A 15,909-nucleotide genomic window follows, 5' to 3' on the forward strand; every position below is an offset into this window, starting at 1 on the left:
AATTATCCCTGGTGCCTAGAGGTTTCAACCTAATAACAATAGGCCGATCTGCCCCCAGGGGGACCAGAAATGGCCTAAAATAAATTCCCCCCCCCAAGGAAGCGACCCTTGCCTAAGGGGTCGCTCCAAAAGATCCCCGGTGCCTAGTGGTTTGATTGGCCTAACAAAAATCGGATGATCTGCCGCCAAGTGGGGCAGAAATGGCCTAAATATAATTTGCCCCCTAGGGCTCCCCAACTCTAAAAAACAAAAAATGCTCTGAGCAGGTGTTAAAAGTGCAGAAAAAATGGCACAAGAAAATCGCTTCGATTTCCCTGCCCATTTTTTTGGCCCCTCTAATAGGGGAACGCCCGTTTGCATACATTATGCCTGGCACAGGCATAATGTAGAGCAAAGGGTTTGAAAGTGGTGCACTGCTTGCATTGCGCCCCTTTGTAAATATGTAATGGTTCTTTTGGCCTTCTAACGTCACATTAGCATCAATGAAATGATGCTAATGTGGCATTAGAATGGCTCAAGGTCTATTTAAATATGGGCCTTTGATTTTAAATCTCCCACAGCTACAAATTGTTCTCTCTGAAAAAGGAAGGAGCAAAACAGCTGTAAAGCAGATCCTTCAATCCCAATTGCTTCTAGTCATGCAATAAGGATCTCATCGTCGATGGTATCAAAAGCTACAGACAGAACTAGTAAGATTAGAGCTGCATTCCCTCATTATCCAGAATACGTCTCACTTGATCAGTCGCACAACAGGGAAGATTCTGTAATATGACTGGGCCTAAAGCCGAATTGTGCTGAATCTAACATATCTACATATTTAGATAGGATGGCATTCATGTGTTTTTCCAACACATTGGCCACCAGGGAAATAAGGAATCGCGATGGTAGTTTTTTACATCTTTAGTATCCAAAGAAGGCTCAGCAATGGGTCGATGGATGCTTTCTTCCATGCCTGAGGGAAAGATCCAGTCTCCCGAATGGAATTAAATGCAATGTAATCAGAGGTACAATCATTTCCTTGATCTCATGCAGAATTTTTGGAGGACATGGATCTGACTGAGTGCCGGATTTAATCTGACTGGTGAGTTTGTCCAATCTGTCCTCTATAAGTAAAGGAATGCTTACAAGGGAGCAAAGCGCTGATGCCCCTTGCCACAATGGGAGTGGTCCCCCCTCTTGCTGTTGTCGTTAAACTTGCTGTAGATATCCTCAACTTTATTTTAAAAGAAAAACAAGCAAGTTGATTACAAAATTGTTGGTCAACAACAGATAAAGAATTTGATGAAAGGCTAGATGAGAACTCCATTGTTTTAAGAAGATTTTGGTGGAGTTCTTAGCTGCAGGTATTTTCTAGAAAAAAAACATATTTTTCAGACATAATAAAACATTTATAGTCTTTAATAAACGTTTTATATTTCACTTTCTCTAATTCATTAAACTCCTTCATCCATAACCTGTCTTGCGTCCTACAGATTCGTTTAAGCTCCTTAAGCTCCTAAGAAAACCATGGAGCAGACGGTCTTGCCCTACAGTTCATGAATGATATGACTGAGACATGATCAGTAATTGCTGTGCTGATCCATTCTGCAAAAGTTTCTGCTGTAAGTGGAGTATCATTTCAAACAAGAGGAATAGACTGCCTAAGTGTATTTACTAGGTCTGCAATGCAGGTTTTGTTCCAAAATGTAATGTTTGCAGAGGATATAGACATATTTGGAGGATTAACCTGATGAGGGAACTCCAAACTAAAGTTCACTGCCTTATGATTGGACCACAAGATTGGTACCGTCTCCTAAAACCTCAAACCTGGCAGATTGGAAAAATTAAATCCAAGATATGACCCACATTATGGGTACAGGAATTCAACAATTGAGGAAGATTGAAACAGTTTAATATATCCAAAAGTGACTTTGTCTCACTATTAGCCGGATTTTCACAGTGAAAATGTAAATTACCTAACATTGTGCAAATTGGGTACTGCATAAGTGGTTCCAGTGGTTCTCTCAAGTTATCCAGAAAGCGTGCCTTAGGGCCAGGAGGATTCTTCACCAAGAGACCATAACAATGGAATAGGATAGAGGTTTTACACCAGAAAAACAACGCCTCACCTCCACCTAATGAAACTGGTTCCCAGAACAATTCTAGTAAATCTCAAAAAAACAATGGTGAGACCCCCTCCGTTTTGCCATCTCTATCTAGTCTTGAAATGGAATAGCCGGCTGGGAGGGCCTCCAATAAGTCAGGATCAGAGTTAGCATCTGCACAAGTTTCTGTAAGAAATTCCATATCTGGTGAGTTTTTTTTCCATATAGTTGCAAAATTAAAATCTGTGATTAATAGGGGAATGTGTATTTATCAGTACACATTTAATTCTTGACGTTTTCCCTGACGGTAATACAGAGAACCAGAGAACCAAAAACCTCATTATCTATAATAAAAGAAGCTGATCCAGGCAGAAATGTCCAATTGCAGTGAGTACAATGCATGTCAGCTATTGCCAGTTTGGGGAAGAAAGCGCTACAACAGGGTGACTTACCCTTTTTTATGTCCAACAACTGGTCCCTAGAGTACTTTATGGGCCCCGTTTGGCAAGGTGTTCCAGCCCTTGGCCTGAACTTGGCATGGACAGGCACAGACGGGCTTGCCTCTGGCGTGCCCTCCGCATGTCTGCTGTGCGTCCACATCTTTGGACAGGTTAAATACCTAGGTTAGCCACAAAAAGACTTTAAGCCTAACATAAAATGGTGCCCACCAATGGCATTGGCATTGAAAACTGCAGAAAATGCCGAAAATGGGCTGAATTGTGTAAGCAATAACTTCCAAATTGCAGCAACAAAATAAAAATATTAAAAAACAAAGCCCCCTCCAAAACAATGATGCAGTAACTATAGAGGAGAACTCTCTATCTTCAGCACAAACGCACTAACCCAAAATGGCATTCACCAATGGCCCCAGCACTGAATATGGCCAGAAATGACAAAAACAGGCTGAATTAGGTAAGTATTAACTTCCAAACTGCAGCAACAACATCAAAATATTAAAAATCAAATCCCTCTCTAAAACAATGATGAGGTAACTATAGAAGAGACTGTCTACCTTCAGCATAAGTCTGAAGTACCATTGGGTACATTAAATACCCAGGTTAGCCACAAAAAGACTAGATGGCTAACCCAAAATGGCACCCACCAATGGCACCAGCACTGTACACAGCCGGAAATGACAAAAACAGGCTGAATTAGGTAAGTAATAACTTCCAATTTGCAGCAACAAAATACAAATATTAAAAACCAAACTCCCCCTTAAAACAATTATGTGGTATCTATAGAAGAGAACTCTCTACCTTCAGCACAAGTCGGTATGGATTGCGCACAGTTCCTGGGGTGGATGTGATGAAAGCGACACCAACTCTCAGCATGACCCTTTTATTACCTGAGCAATATTCCTCACTGGTCCCATCAACATCATCATTAACGACTGTTGTGTGGTGTGTTGTATACATGTTTAACCTTGTCTAACTACTCTTAAGTGTGAGACAACTTCTCCTGACTCCATGATTTCATTTCTTAAGTTTAATTTTTAAATGCTAGCTGCTCACCATTGCTGAGAGAAGTTGATATTGATAGTTTTTATTATCATATCAGGTCTTGTTTGTTGTGTGTCAAATACTGTCATTGTGGTAGTCTGGTTTCAGTCTTATTAAAGTTAAGATATAATATGATATAATATGACCCCCTAACTCTCTGTTTTCATTCAATCTAGTTGACAGTGATGTATAACCCGTTGATTATTCCCGCAGTTGGAGTTCACATAGGTGGGGGTGGCACCTTCTGTCTTCCCTCCTAGTGCACTAGCCTGCTACTACCACCACCTACCACCCCATAAGGTGCCATCTCATGACAAACCCTTCTGTAAGAGACTCCTTAACTCCATCAATTCAGATAAGATTAGAAGTATGGATTGAAGACAACTTGTTTAGTTAGTAATTAACTTCTACTAAAGAAGATGTTGTCTTACTTGTACCCTTGAATCTGGGTTTTTGTTGACAAAATAGGCAATGAAAATCAGCCAATAGTGGTTAAAATAGTTGCAGAGGGCAATAGAGCCAGGGTATAAATAAATGTCATACTCTTTTTTAGCAGATTTAAAAAACATGGCACAATAAAAGACAGCAGTGGAAATTAAGACACCAAACTAAACATTTGAGGAATAAATCAAGTTATCTAAAGTATCTCCTTTATTTTAAACAAATGAAAAAACCCACCCTTTCTACCCACAACAGGCCCACCCCTCTCCGCAAACACATAGCCCTGTTCTAAAAAAGTCCAACTAAAAGTAAATATGTAAAGGTCTTGAAAAAACCCTGTTCCAACTCCCCACCCACCCTCTCCATCCACAACAAGTCTCCCTTGCACCAAAACAAAATATTTAAAAAAAAGTCAGAAGAGTGTGGTTAAGACAGCAGTACAAAGATTGTCAAGGGTTGCCTCTAGGTGTGCCACCTGGTGATCCAGGTCTGCAAGGTGTTGTAGGATGTAGCACTAGAAGATGTCACCCGAGTGAGGGGGGGCAGTAGTGGTAGAACTGGGATGAGCTGATGCCAGCTGGTGGCTGTGATTGGGGTACCACTGGGAGGCTGGAGGTGCTGGTGGCTAGTTGGAGGAGCTATGACTGGCGGCCATGTTGACTGCTGCCTTGGCCTCATACTCCTCCTCCTGAAGGACAACCAGTCTGCGATATTCATTGTGGGTGCCCTCCAGTCCCTACCACCACAGCCGGGCTGCTATCTCCTGGCAAGTTGGATGACGTCCACGAGGGGTAGCTATAGCAGGAAAGAAAAACGAACATGAAAAAATAAAAACATGCTCTGTGCAAAAATTCTTTAAAAACAAGAGTGGCACAGTAGCAGTAAATTACTGGTCCCCTAGGGCCAACTGTAGTTTGATATGGCTGATCATTTTTTTATTTTAAGTTTCTATTTTATCTTTTTATTTGTATTTGTTATTTTCATTTTTTATGTTACATTTTTATTCTATTGTTTTTAATTGAATTGTTTATTTCATTTTTTATATTGTATCTTTTGTTTTTTATTTTATTTTATTTTCATTTTTAATTAAAAATTAAATTATTTTTTATTATAAATTAATTAAATAATTTTAAAAAACGTAGTTATTTTAATTTCTTATTTTAATTTTTAGCTTCAATTTTTTAAAGTTCTTGTTTTTTATTTTAGTTTTTATTTTAGTTTTTTAATATTTTTACATTTTTTTATTTTCATTTTTATTTTATTTTATTCTGGATTTTGCCTTGATGCATCCATTCTCATCCATTCCTCCATCCATTCACCAAAGATGCGCAGCCGCAATGCCGCATTCAGTTTCTTTACGTGTTTAATAATTCCATTTCCTCCTGGACACCCTGTCTGTGGAGCACTGCAGACAAATCAGCAGCATAATTCATTTTTAAAAATTATTCAATTTCCCCTGGACCGCCTTGCTGCCATAGTACTTTTACAGGATAATTCCATTTACCCATGCACTTCACTCTGATTACCCCAGGTGGAGATAAAGCAAAGACCTATGTCTGCATGTTGTGTTGCCTGATTTGAAATTAAATTTTATGGTGTGATGGTGTGCTTTGACTTTAAAATGTATGGTTAAATTGGTATTTACTACAAAAGTAACCAACAGCCCTAAGATTGCATTCTTCTGTACTATTTCAACCTGTAACAATGCCACGTTTCACTAACTTCATATTTTTCTTGCTTGCTTAGTTGCTTTTATGTACACAACAGAAGAGACCTCACATCACTTGCAGTACTGCCAAAGAGGAGGCCTTACACTAAATTCGGTCCTCCAAACTTTTCTCCACTTGTGCATCTTAGTGCCACTGCCAACTTAAAACTTAACATGTCTCCAATGAATGTTGCTCCCTAGAAAGTGGCCCGTGAGAAGAAGCTGTTCTCACCAACGGTATGCTAACTGCAACCTTTTTCAGTGGATGTGTGCCTTCCCGGCGGAACCTGGGAGCAGCTCTCTGGCATCAATAGCACCACCCCAATATAAGCCCAAGACTATGGCCCTCATTACAACATTGGTGGTAAATCCTGCTTACCGCCGTGCACAAGACCCCCAACACACCGCAACAGCCACGGAATCCTGCCACAGCTATTACGACCCACAGCTGTGAATCCGCCAAAATCTAGACACCCACACAAGTCCGCCACACCAAAGATCAGTGCTAAACTGGCGATATCAAAACCGACACCATCACGCCAACAGGAATACGCCCACACTATCACAACCCACGAATCCACGCGGAGGTCTTTCAACCGTGGTATTCCATTGGCGGTACACACCGCCGCGCTCAAAACACACACACATTTACAAAACACTACTACATTGGACAATTCGAAATACACACACCTGATACACATACACACACCACTCCCACACACCCAATACAATATAAAACACACACCCACCTTACCCCCAAACTCTTACTACCAAACATTTTGAAGAAGGCCAGAGAGAGAGCAAAGCAAAGATAACACCAGCATACAGAGGCACACAACACTATCACACATCCACATCCACGCACACAACCCCACACACCCCTAAACATCCCCCCACACATCACAACACACACCCCCTTACACATCACCCACACCACCCCATGGCACCGCAAAGACACCCCAGGTTTTCTGAGGAGGAGCTCAGGGTCATGGTGGAGGAAATCATTCGGGTAGAGCCACAGCTATTCGGATCACAGGTGCAGCACACCACCATAGCTAGGAAGATGGAGCTATGGTGCAGAATCGTGGACAGGGTCATCGCAGTGGGACAGCACCCAAGAACACGGGATGACATCAGAAAGAGGTGGAACGACCTACAGAGGAAGGTGCGTTCTGTGGTCTCAAGACACCACATTGCGGTTCAGAGGACTGGCGGCGGACCCCCACCTCCTCCCCCACAACTAAAAACATGGGAGGAGCAGGTTTTGGCTATACTGCATCCTGAGGGCCTCACAGAAGTAGCTGGAGGAATGGACTCTGGTAAGTCAAATCTTTCACTACTTCAACCCCCACCCTACCTGCATGCTATCCCCTAACCCCACCCTCGCCCTCACCCCATCACTCCAACTCCTCACATATGTCCCACTATCACAAACTACACATCCCAACACCAAGCCCTGCATGCAACAACAAAGCATGGACACCCATCACCAATGCATGTTCACTACACATACCCACACAGACCCCTAAACAATAATCACACAAGGTCCTACACAGGAATGGAAGCCCTGGGGTACAGGGTCACCCATCCATTGCACACCATGGCACACACAGATGCAATAATCATGCCTTTACAACCTTGCAGGACCCCTACCCAACGCCACCGGACAGGAGGTTCCAGACATGTCCACTCCACACACAGAAGAGGCCCACAGTGATGACAGCAGCTCTGTCCAACTAGATCTAGATGACCAGCCCGGCTCATCTGGGACCTCGGGACAGTTGGTTCCCCTCACACAGTCACAGGCCACCACAGAGCCTCCCTCCTCAGGAAACACCAGCACAGCAACCACCCAGCGGGCCCATACCTCTGTCCCCAGGACACGTCAAGCAGCAGTGTGTCCACCACTACAGGCAACCTAGGCTAACCCACCACCCCAAGAACAGCAGGGACCTGGGGGCAGTGGTAGTGGGCACACGGTTCAGGGGGCAGAGGCCCAGGTAAACCGGTGAACTGGGAGGGCTGCTGTGCGACGGGGGAGGACAGGCCCAGGGAACCCACTCTCCGCGAGGCCCTCTCCAACATAATGGGAGAATACCACCATTCCCAGGAGACAATGGCAACGGTATTGGCCAAGTTTCAGGAGACCCAGCGGCTGCAGGAGGAACAGCATTTGGGGTTCAGGGAGGAGCTCAAATCCATCAATGCCACCCTGGGCACCATTGTAGGGGTGCTGAAGGACCTCATGAACAACAGGAGGGACACTGTGGCACAACAAGGGGCCCCTGACACTAGCCTGGACGATTAACTGCCCACCACCTCTGCCGGCGCTAGTGGACAGGAGGCACCGCCACAGGACCACGACACCAGCACCCCACCCCCTGCAGATGGAGAACCACCCCGCAAGCGGTCCCTGAGATCCAGGACAAAGACAGAGAACAATGCCAAGACCCCCGCCAAGAAATGAGACCACCCTGATTGTCATCCTTCTGTCCCACTTTGTCACCCTGTTCATCCTTAAAATGCCTTAGCTCCACTTCCTATGCCCCTTTGTACAATGCACCTGTGAGACTAATAGACTGGACTCTGCCATGGACATTCCTCCACCATCACCCCTGACCATTTTACAACCCCCTCCACTATTTAGCACTTAAATAAACACCCTTAAATCACAAAACAATCTGGAGTCAGTCCGTGCTTTCACAATTGTGTATTTGCAATAACTGAGGGAAATAGCAATGTCCGTTGTATTGTCAACATACCTATGTCACACAGCTCTAGTCCATGAGGTAACATAGCAGAGGTCACACAGTGGGACCCACATCTGTGAAATGGAAAGGCAAAGTGACAAATCAGGGTCCATACACTGGGTGAAAGTGACAGACAGATGAGAGGTAGAACAATTTTATCAGTTGTAGGAGGCAGTGATTTCTTCTTACCTGTGTCTCATTGGAAGTACTGATGGATCACTGTGTTTCTGTTGTCTATGTCCTCTTCTTCTGCCTCCTCTTCTTCACTGCCACAGGCTCCACAGCTGCCACAAAACCTCCTTCAGGACCATCCTCCTGCAGAAAAGGCACCTGTTGTCGCAAAGCCAAGTTGGGCAGCATACAGCAGGCCACGATGATTTGGCACACCTTCTTTGGTGAGTAGTATAGGGACCCACCTGTCATATGGAGGCACCTGAACCTGGGCTTCAGGAGGCCGAAGGTCCTCTCTATAACCCTCCTAGTTCGCCCATGTGCCTCATTGTAGCGTTCCTCTGCCCTTGTCCTGAGATTCCTCACTGGGGTCAGTAGCCATGACAGGTTTGGGTAGCCAGAGTTACCTGAAAATGTCGAGGGACACCTGCTAGACACACACTAGCCCTTAGGAACAACTCCAGACCCAGACAACTATCCACACTGTATAGGGTCCATGTCCTCACCTAAGTTGCCCCATCACATAAGGGATGCTGCCATTCCTCAGAATGTAAGCGTCATGCACTGAGCCAAGAAACTTGGCGTTCACATGGGAGATGTACTGGTCGGCCAAACACACCATCTGCACATTCATTGAATGGTAACTCTTCCGGTTTCTGTACACCTGTTCACTCCTGCGGGGGGACCAAGGCCACATGTGTCCCATCAATGGCATCTATGATGTTGGGGATATGTCCCAGGGCAAAAAAGTCACCTTTCACTGTAGGCAAATCCTCCACCTGAGGGAAAACTATGTAGATGCACATGTGTTTCAGGAGGGCAGACAACACTCTGGACAACACGTTAGAGACCATTGGCTGGGACATGCCTGATGCAATGGCCACTGTTGTTTGAAAGGACCCACGTGCCCGGAAGTGGAGTACAGACAGGACCTGCACTAGAGGGGGGATTTCTGTGGGATGGCGGATAGCTGACAACTGGTCTGGCTCCAACTGGGCACACGGTTCCTGGACTGTGGCATGATCAAGTCTGTAGGTGACTATTACATGTTGCTCTTCCATTGTCGACAGGTCTACCAGCGGTCTGTACACCAGAGGATGCAGCCATCTCGGCACCTGCCCCAGCGGACATGCTCTATGGATGAGAACAGCGATCACAGGGTCAGCCAACACTGAGGTACGAAATAAACAACTTTATTGCACACATTTGTCAATCCGCTATGTGCCTGTCTTAGTGTGTATGCAAGGCCTAGATATGTGTGACGCATTTAAAATTAATGCCATGTGGCCCCTGTAATGTGGGACAAGGGGACATGAGGTAACTGCTCTGGCGTTGTACACCGTCGCGGTAGGCAGTCGAAGACCACGGCGCAATCCTGCATTGATTAACATTGGACCCTATTGGTCCCAGGAGCCAATGACGATGCACGCCGGCGGTTACGTCACGCACCGCCGCGGACGTGACCGCCATTTTCTCTCTGTTCACTCACTTGATACCTGATCTTAGACAGGAGAGGACCTACACTGCAAGTGCTGCTGTGACCTCAGTCTGAAAGCGACAATGGCTCAAGTGTCTGGGGAAGGGCCCCTGCCTTCACTGCTGAGGAGTTGGAGAAACTGGTGCATTGGATCCTCCCCCAGTACACACTACTCTACGGTCCTCCAGACAAACAGGTGAGTACACTGTGAGCATGCTGTATGTGCAATGCCTGTTTGGAGTGGTGCGGATGGGAGATGGGGGGGAATGAGATGTGCATGAAACAACGGTGAATGGATGTGCGTCAGGGCAAGGCTGGTAACGTGGGCCAATGACTGTGACGGCCCGGACGGTTATTGTTTTTCCTTTTCCCCTGTACTATTCCTGTAGGTCAGCGCCCACCAGAAGAAGGATATTTGGGCCCGTATTTATACTTTTTGACGCTAAACTGCGCTAACGCAGTTTAGCGTCAAAAATGTTTGCGCCGGCTAACGCCATTCTGCGGGCACCGTATTTATTGAATGGCGTTAGCCGGCGCAAGCAGACCGGCGCTGCCTGGTGTGCGTGGAAAAAAACCACGTACACCAGGCAGCGCCGGCGTAGGGAAAAATGGCGTTAGGGCGTCTTAAAAATGGTGCAAGTCAGGTTGACGCTAAAAAATCGCCTCCACCCGATTTGCGCCATTTTTAACGACGCCCAGACGCCATTTACATGACTCCTGTCTTAGTAAAGACAGGAGTCATGCCCCCTTGCCCAAGGGCCATGCCCAGGGGACTTATGTCCCCTGGGCATGGTCATTGGGCATTGTGGCATGTAGGGGGGCACAAATCAGGCCCCCCTATGCCCAAAAAAATATATAAAAAAAAAAAAAATTTATACTTACCTGAACTTACCTGAATGTCCCTGGGGTGGGTCCCTCCATCCTTGGGTGTCCTCCTGGGGTGGGCAAGGGTGGCAGGGGGGGTCCCTGGGGGCATGGGAGGGCAGCTGTGGGCTCATTTTGAGCCCACAGGTCCCTTAACGCCTGCCCTGACCCAGGCGTTAAAAAGAGGCGCAAATGCGGGGTTTTTTGCCCCGACCACTCCCGGGCGTGATTTTTGCCCGGGAGTATAAATACGACGCATTTGCGTCGCAGTCATTTTTTTGGACGGGAACGCCTACCTTGCATCTCATTAACGCAAGGAAGGCGTTCACGCAAAAAAATGACGCTCTTTACTCATACTTTGGCGCTAGATGCGTCTAACGCCAAAGTATAAATATGGCGTTAGTTTTGCACCGAATTTGCGTAAAAAAAAACGCCGCAAATTTGGCGCAAACGGAGTATAAATATGCCCCTTGGTGTGCCATCGCCAAGGACGTCCGGGCCCTGGGGGTCCACCACAGACGGAGCACCCACTGCCGGAAAAGATGGGAGGACATTCGCCACTGGAGCAAGAAGAGGGCGGAGGCCCAGCTGGGGATGGCCTCCCAACGTGGGAGGGTTGACCGTCGCACCATGATCCCCCTGATGTTCCGGATCCTGTTGATGGCGTATCCGGAGTTGGATGGGCGCTTGAGGGCATCACAGCAGCCACAAGAGGGTGAGTACACGCACATCCATCTGATTCGGCGTGCATTGGAGGTGTCTTGGTGGGGGGGTGGTCTGTGGGTTCCCCTAGGCTAGGGCGAGCCTTGTAGGCAAGGACCCTTTGTGAGACAGGCTATGTGGCACCCCATCCCCACCAGTGGTAAGAGGTATCTAGACTTAGTCAGGCTCCTGTGACTTGCATGTGTGCAGCAATCGGGCATAGGCCTTATACCCATGTCCCTGTGATCAATTAGGGAACTCAAAGTGCATGGCCTAGTACAGAGGGCTGCTGTGTCTGTAGTGTCCGCCAACAGTAGCGGTATTGCATGCCCTGAACATGTCTTTCTACTTTCTTCCCCCCCCTCTTTGTGCTCTCTCTGTTCTTGTGTGCATTAGCATCATCAGGCGGAGGAGCTGTGCCACCGGAGCAGGAGGGAGCTGCATCCCACATGGCCCTGGAGGGCCAGACTACGGACTCAGAATTCACCAGTGAGAAGTAGGACGAGGGGACCTCCACGGCGGGGACAGGAGCTGAGACCAGCGACACCGACTCCTCCTCTGATGGGAGCTCCCTTGCAGTGGCAGGCCCCTCTGTGCCCACTGCATCTACAGATACAGCCCCCACCCCCCTGCCAGCACCGCCCTCCGAGCAGCCCCTCTGCATGTGCCCCATGGCCGCTCACCCAGGAGGGTGGGCATCTCCTTCGCCCCAGGCACCTCAGCCCCTGCCCCAGTCAGCCCTGCTGCCCTCAGTGAGGCCATTGACCTCCTCAGATCCCTCACTGTTGGGCAGTCTACCATTCTGAATGCCATCCAGGGTGTAGAGAGGCAGTTGCAACAGACAAATGCATACCTGGAGGGCATTAATTCTGGCCAGGCAGCACAACCGAGAGCATTTCAGACTCTGGCCTCAGCACTGATGGCAGCCATTGTCCCTGTGCCTAACCTCCCCCCACCAACTTCCTCCACCCAGACCCAATCCCCAGTACCTCGGTCAATCCCAAGCACACAATCAGACCAGCATGCACACACCTCAACACACAAGGGTAGCTCTGGCAAACATAAGCACCACACATCCCACAGGCACTCACTCAAGCATCATACCCATGCACACATACCAATATCCACTGCCTCCACTGTGTCCCCCTCCTCCACGTCTCCCTCCTCCCTCCCTGTCACGTCTACACTCACACCTGCATGCACTACATCTTCAGCCACTACGTCCATCACCAGCACGCCCATCACCACACACCGCTCACCTCTCCCAGTGTGTCTGTGAGCCCTCCTCCCAAACTACACAAACACAGTCACACACCCACCCAACAGCCATCCACCTCACGACAGCCTCCAGCCCATGCACCTTCACCCAAAGTCAGCAAACAAACACTTCCTACAACCACTACCTCTTCCTCCACTCCCAAACCCCCTCCATCTACCCCTCTGTGAGAAAGAAGCCTCTTTCTAGCCTTGTTACCCCCACTTTTGGCCTGTTTGTGAGTGTATGTCAGGGTGTTTTCACTGTCTCACTGGGATCCTGCTAGCCAGGGCCCAGTGCTCATAGTGAAAACCCTATGTTTTCAGTATGTTTGTTATGTGTCACTGGGACCCTGCTAGTCAGGAGCCCAGTGCTCATAAGTTTGTGACCTATAGGTATGTGTTCCCTGTGTGATGCCTAACTGTCTCACTGAGGCTCTGCTAACCAGAACCTCAGTGGTTATGTTCTCTCTTTACAAATTGTCACTAACAGGCTAGTGACCAATTTTACCAATTTACATTGGCTTACTGGAACACCCTTATAATTCCCTATTATATGGTACTGAGGTACCCAGGGTATTGGGGTTCCAGGAGATCCCTATGGGCTGCAGCATTTCTTTTGCCACCCATAGGGAGCTCTGACAATTCTTACACAGGCCTGCCACTGCAGCCTGAGTGAAATAACATCCACGTTATTTCACAGCCATTTTACACTGCACTTAAGTAACTTATAAGTCACCTATATGTCTAACCTTTATCTGGTAAAGGTTGGGTGCTAAGTTACTTAGTGTGTGGGCACCCTGGCACTAGCCAAGGTACCCCCACATTGTTCAGGGCCAATTCCCTGGACTTTGTGAGTGCGGGGACACCATTACAAGCGTGCACTACATATAGGTCACTACCTATATGTAGCTTCACAATGGTAACTCCGAATATGGCCATGTAACATGTCTATGATCATGGAATTGCCCCCTCTATGCCATCCTGGCATAGTTGGCACAATCCCATGAACCCACAGGTCTGTAGCTCAGACCTGGGTACTGCCAAACTGCCTTTCCCGGGGTTTCACTGCAGCTGCTGCTGCTGCCAACCCCTCAGACAGGTTTCCGCCCTCCTGGGGTCCAGCCAGGCTTGGCCCAGGATGGCAGAACAAAGGACTTCCTCTGAGAGAGGGTGTTACACCCTCTCCCTTTGGAAAATGGTGTGAAGGCAGGGGAGGAGTAGCCTCCCCCAGCCTCTGGAAATGCTTTCATGGGCACACATGGTGCCCATTTCTGCATAAGCCAGTCTACACCGGTTCAGGGACCCCTCAGCCCTGCTCTGGCGCGAAACTGGACAATGGAAAGGGGAGTGACCACTCCCCTGACCTGCACCTCCCCTGGGAGGTGCCCAGAGCTCCTCCAGTGTGCTCCAGACCTCTGCCATCTTGGAAACAGAGGTGCTGCTGGCACACTGGACTGCTCTGAGTGGCCAGTGCCAACAGGTGACATCAGATACTCCTTCTGATGGGCTCCTTCAGGTGTTGCTAGCCTATCCTCTCTCCTAGGTAGCCAAACCCTCTTTTCTGGCTATTTAGGGTCTCTGTCTTTGGGGATTCCTTAGATAACGAATGCAAGAGCTCATCCGAGTTCGTCTGCATCTCTCTCTTCACCTTCTGCCAAGGAATCAACTGCTGACCGCGCTGGAAGCCTGCAAAACTGCAACAAAATAGCAAAGACGACTACTGCAACTCTGTAACGCTGATCCAGCCGCCTTCTCGACTGCTTTCCTGGTGGTGCATGCTGTGGGGGTAGTCTGCCTCCTCTGTGCACTAGAAGCTCCGAAGAAATCTCCCGTGGGTCGACGGAATCGTCCCCCTGCAACCACAGGCACCAAAGAACTGCATCACCGGTACCCTGGGTCTCCTCTCAGCATGACGAGCGAGGTCCTTTGAATCCAGCAACTCTGTCCAAGTGACTCCCACAGTCCAGTGACTCTTCAGTCCAAGTTTGGTGGAGGTAAGTCCTTGCCTCCCCACGCCAGACTGCATTGCTGGGAACTGCAACTTTTGCAGCTACTCCGGCCTCCGTACACTTCCGGCAGAAATCCTTTGTGCACAGCCAAGCCGGGGTCCACGGCACTCTAACCTGCATTGCACGACTTTCTAAGTTGTCCTCCGGCGACGTGGGACTCCTTTGTGCGACTTCGGGTGAGCACCGTTTCACTCCTCTTCGTAGTGCCTGTTCTGGCACTTCTGCGGGTGCTGCCTGCTTCTGAGAGGGCTCCTTGTCTTGCTCGACGCCCCCTCTGTCGCCAGACACAATTGGCGACATCCTGGTCCACAGCAGCATCCAAAAACGCTAACCACACGACTTGCAGCTAGCAAGGCTTGTTGGCTGTCTTTCTTCAGGAAAACACTTCTGCGTGACTTTCCACAGCGTGGGGGATCCATCCTCCAAAGGGGAAGTTCCTAGCCCTTGTCGTTCCTGCAGAATCCTCAGCTTCTACGGTCCAGTAGCAGCTTCTTTGCACCCACAGCTGGCATTTCCTGGGCATCTGCCCATCTCCGACTTGCTTGTGACTTTTGGACTTGGTCCCCTTGTTCCACAGGTACCCTCGACTGGAAATCCTTCGTTGTTGCATTGCTGGTTTGTCTTTCCTGCAGAATTCCCCTATCACGACTTCTATGTCCTTTGGGGAACTTTAGTGCACTTTGCACACACTTTTCAGGGTCTTGGGGTGGGCTATTTTTCTAACCCTAACTGTTTTCTTACAGTCCCAGCGACCCTCTACAAGGTCACATAGGTTTGGGGTCCAATTGTGGTTCGCATTCCACTTTTGGAGTATATGGGTTGTGTTGCCCCTATCCCTATGTGTTCCCATTGCATCCTATTGTAACTATACATTGTTTGCACTGTTTTCTAATACTATTACTGCATATTTTGGTATTGTGTACATATATCTTGTGTATATTTGCTAT

The sequence above is a fragment of the Pleurodeles waltl genome, chromosome 2_1 (assembly GCF_031143425.1).
Source record: "Pleurodeles waltl isolate 20211129_DDA chromosome 2_1, aPleWal1.hap1.20221129, whole genome shotgun sequence".
Taxonomy (NCBI): domain Eukaryota; kingdom Metazoa; phylum Chordata; class Amphibia; order Caudata; family Salamandridae; genus Pleurodeles; species Pleurodeles waltl.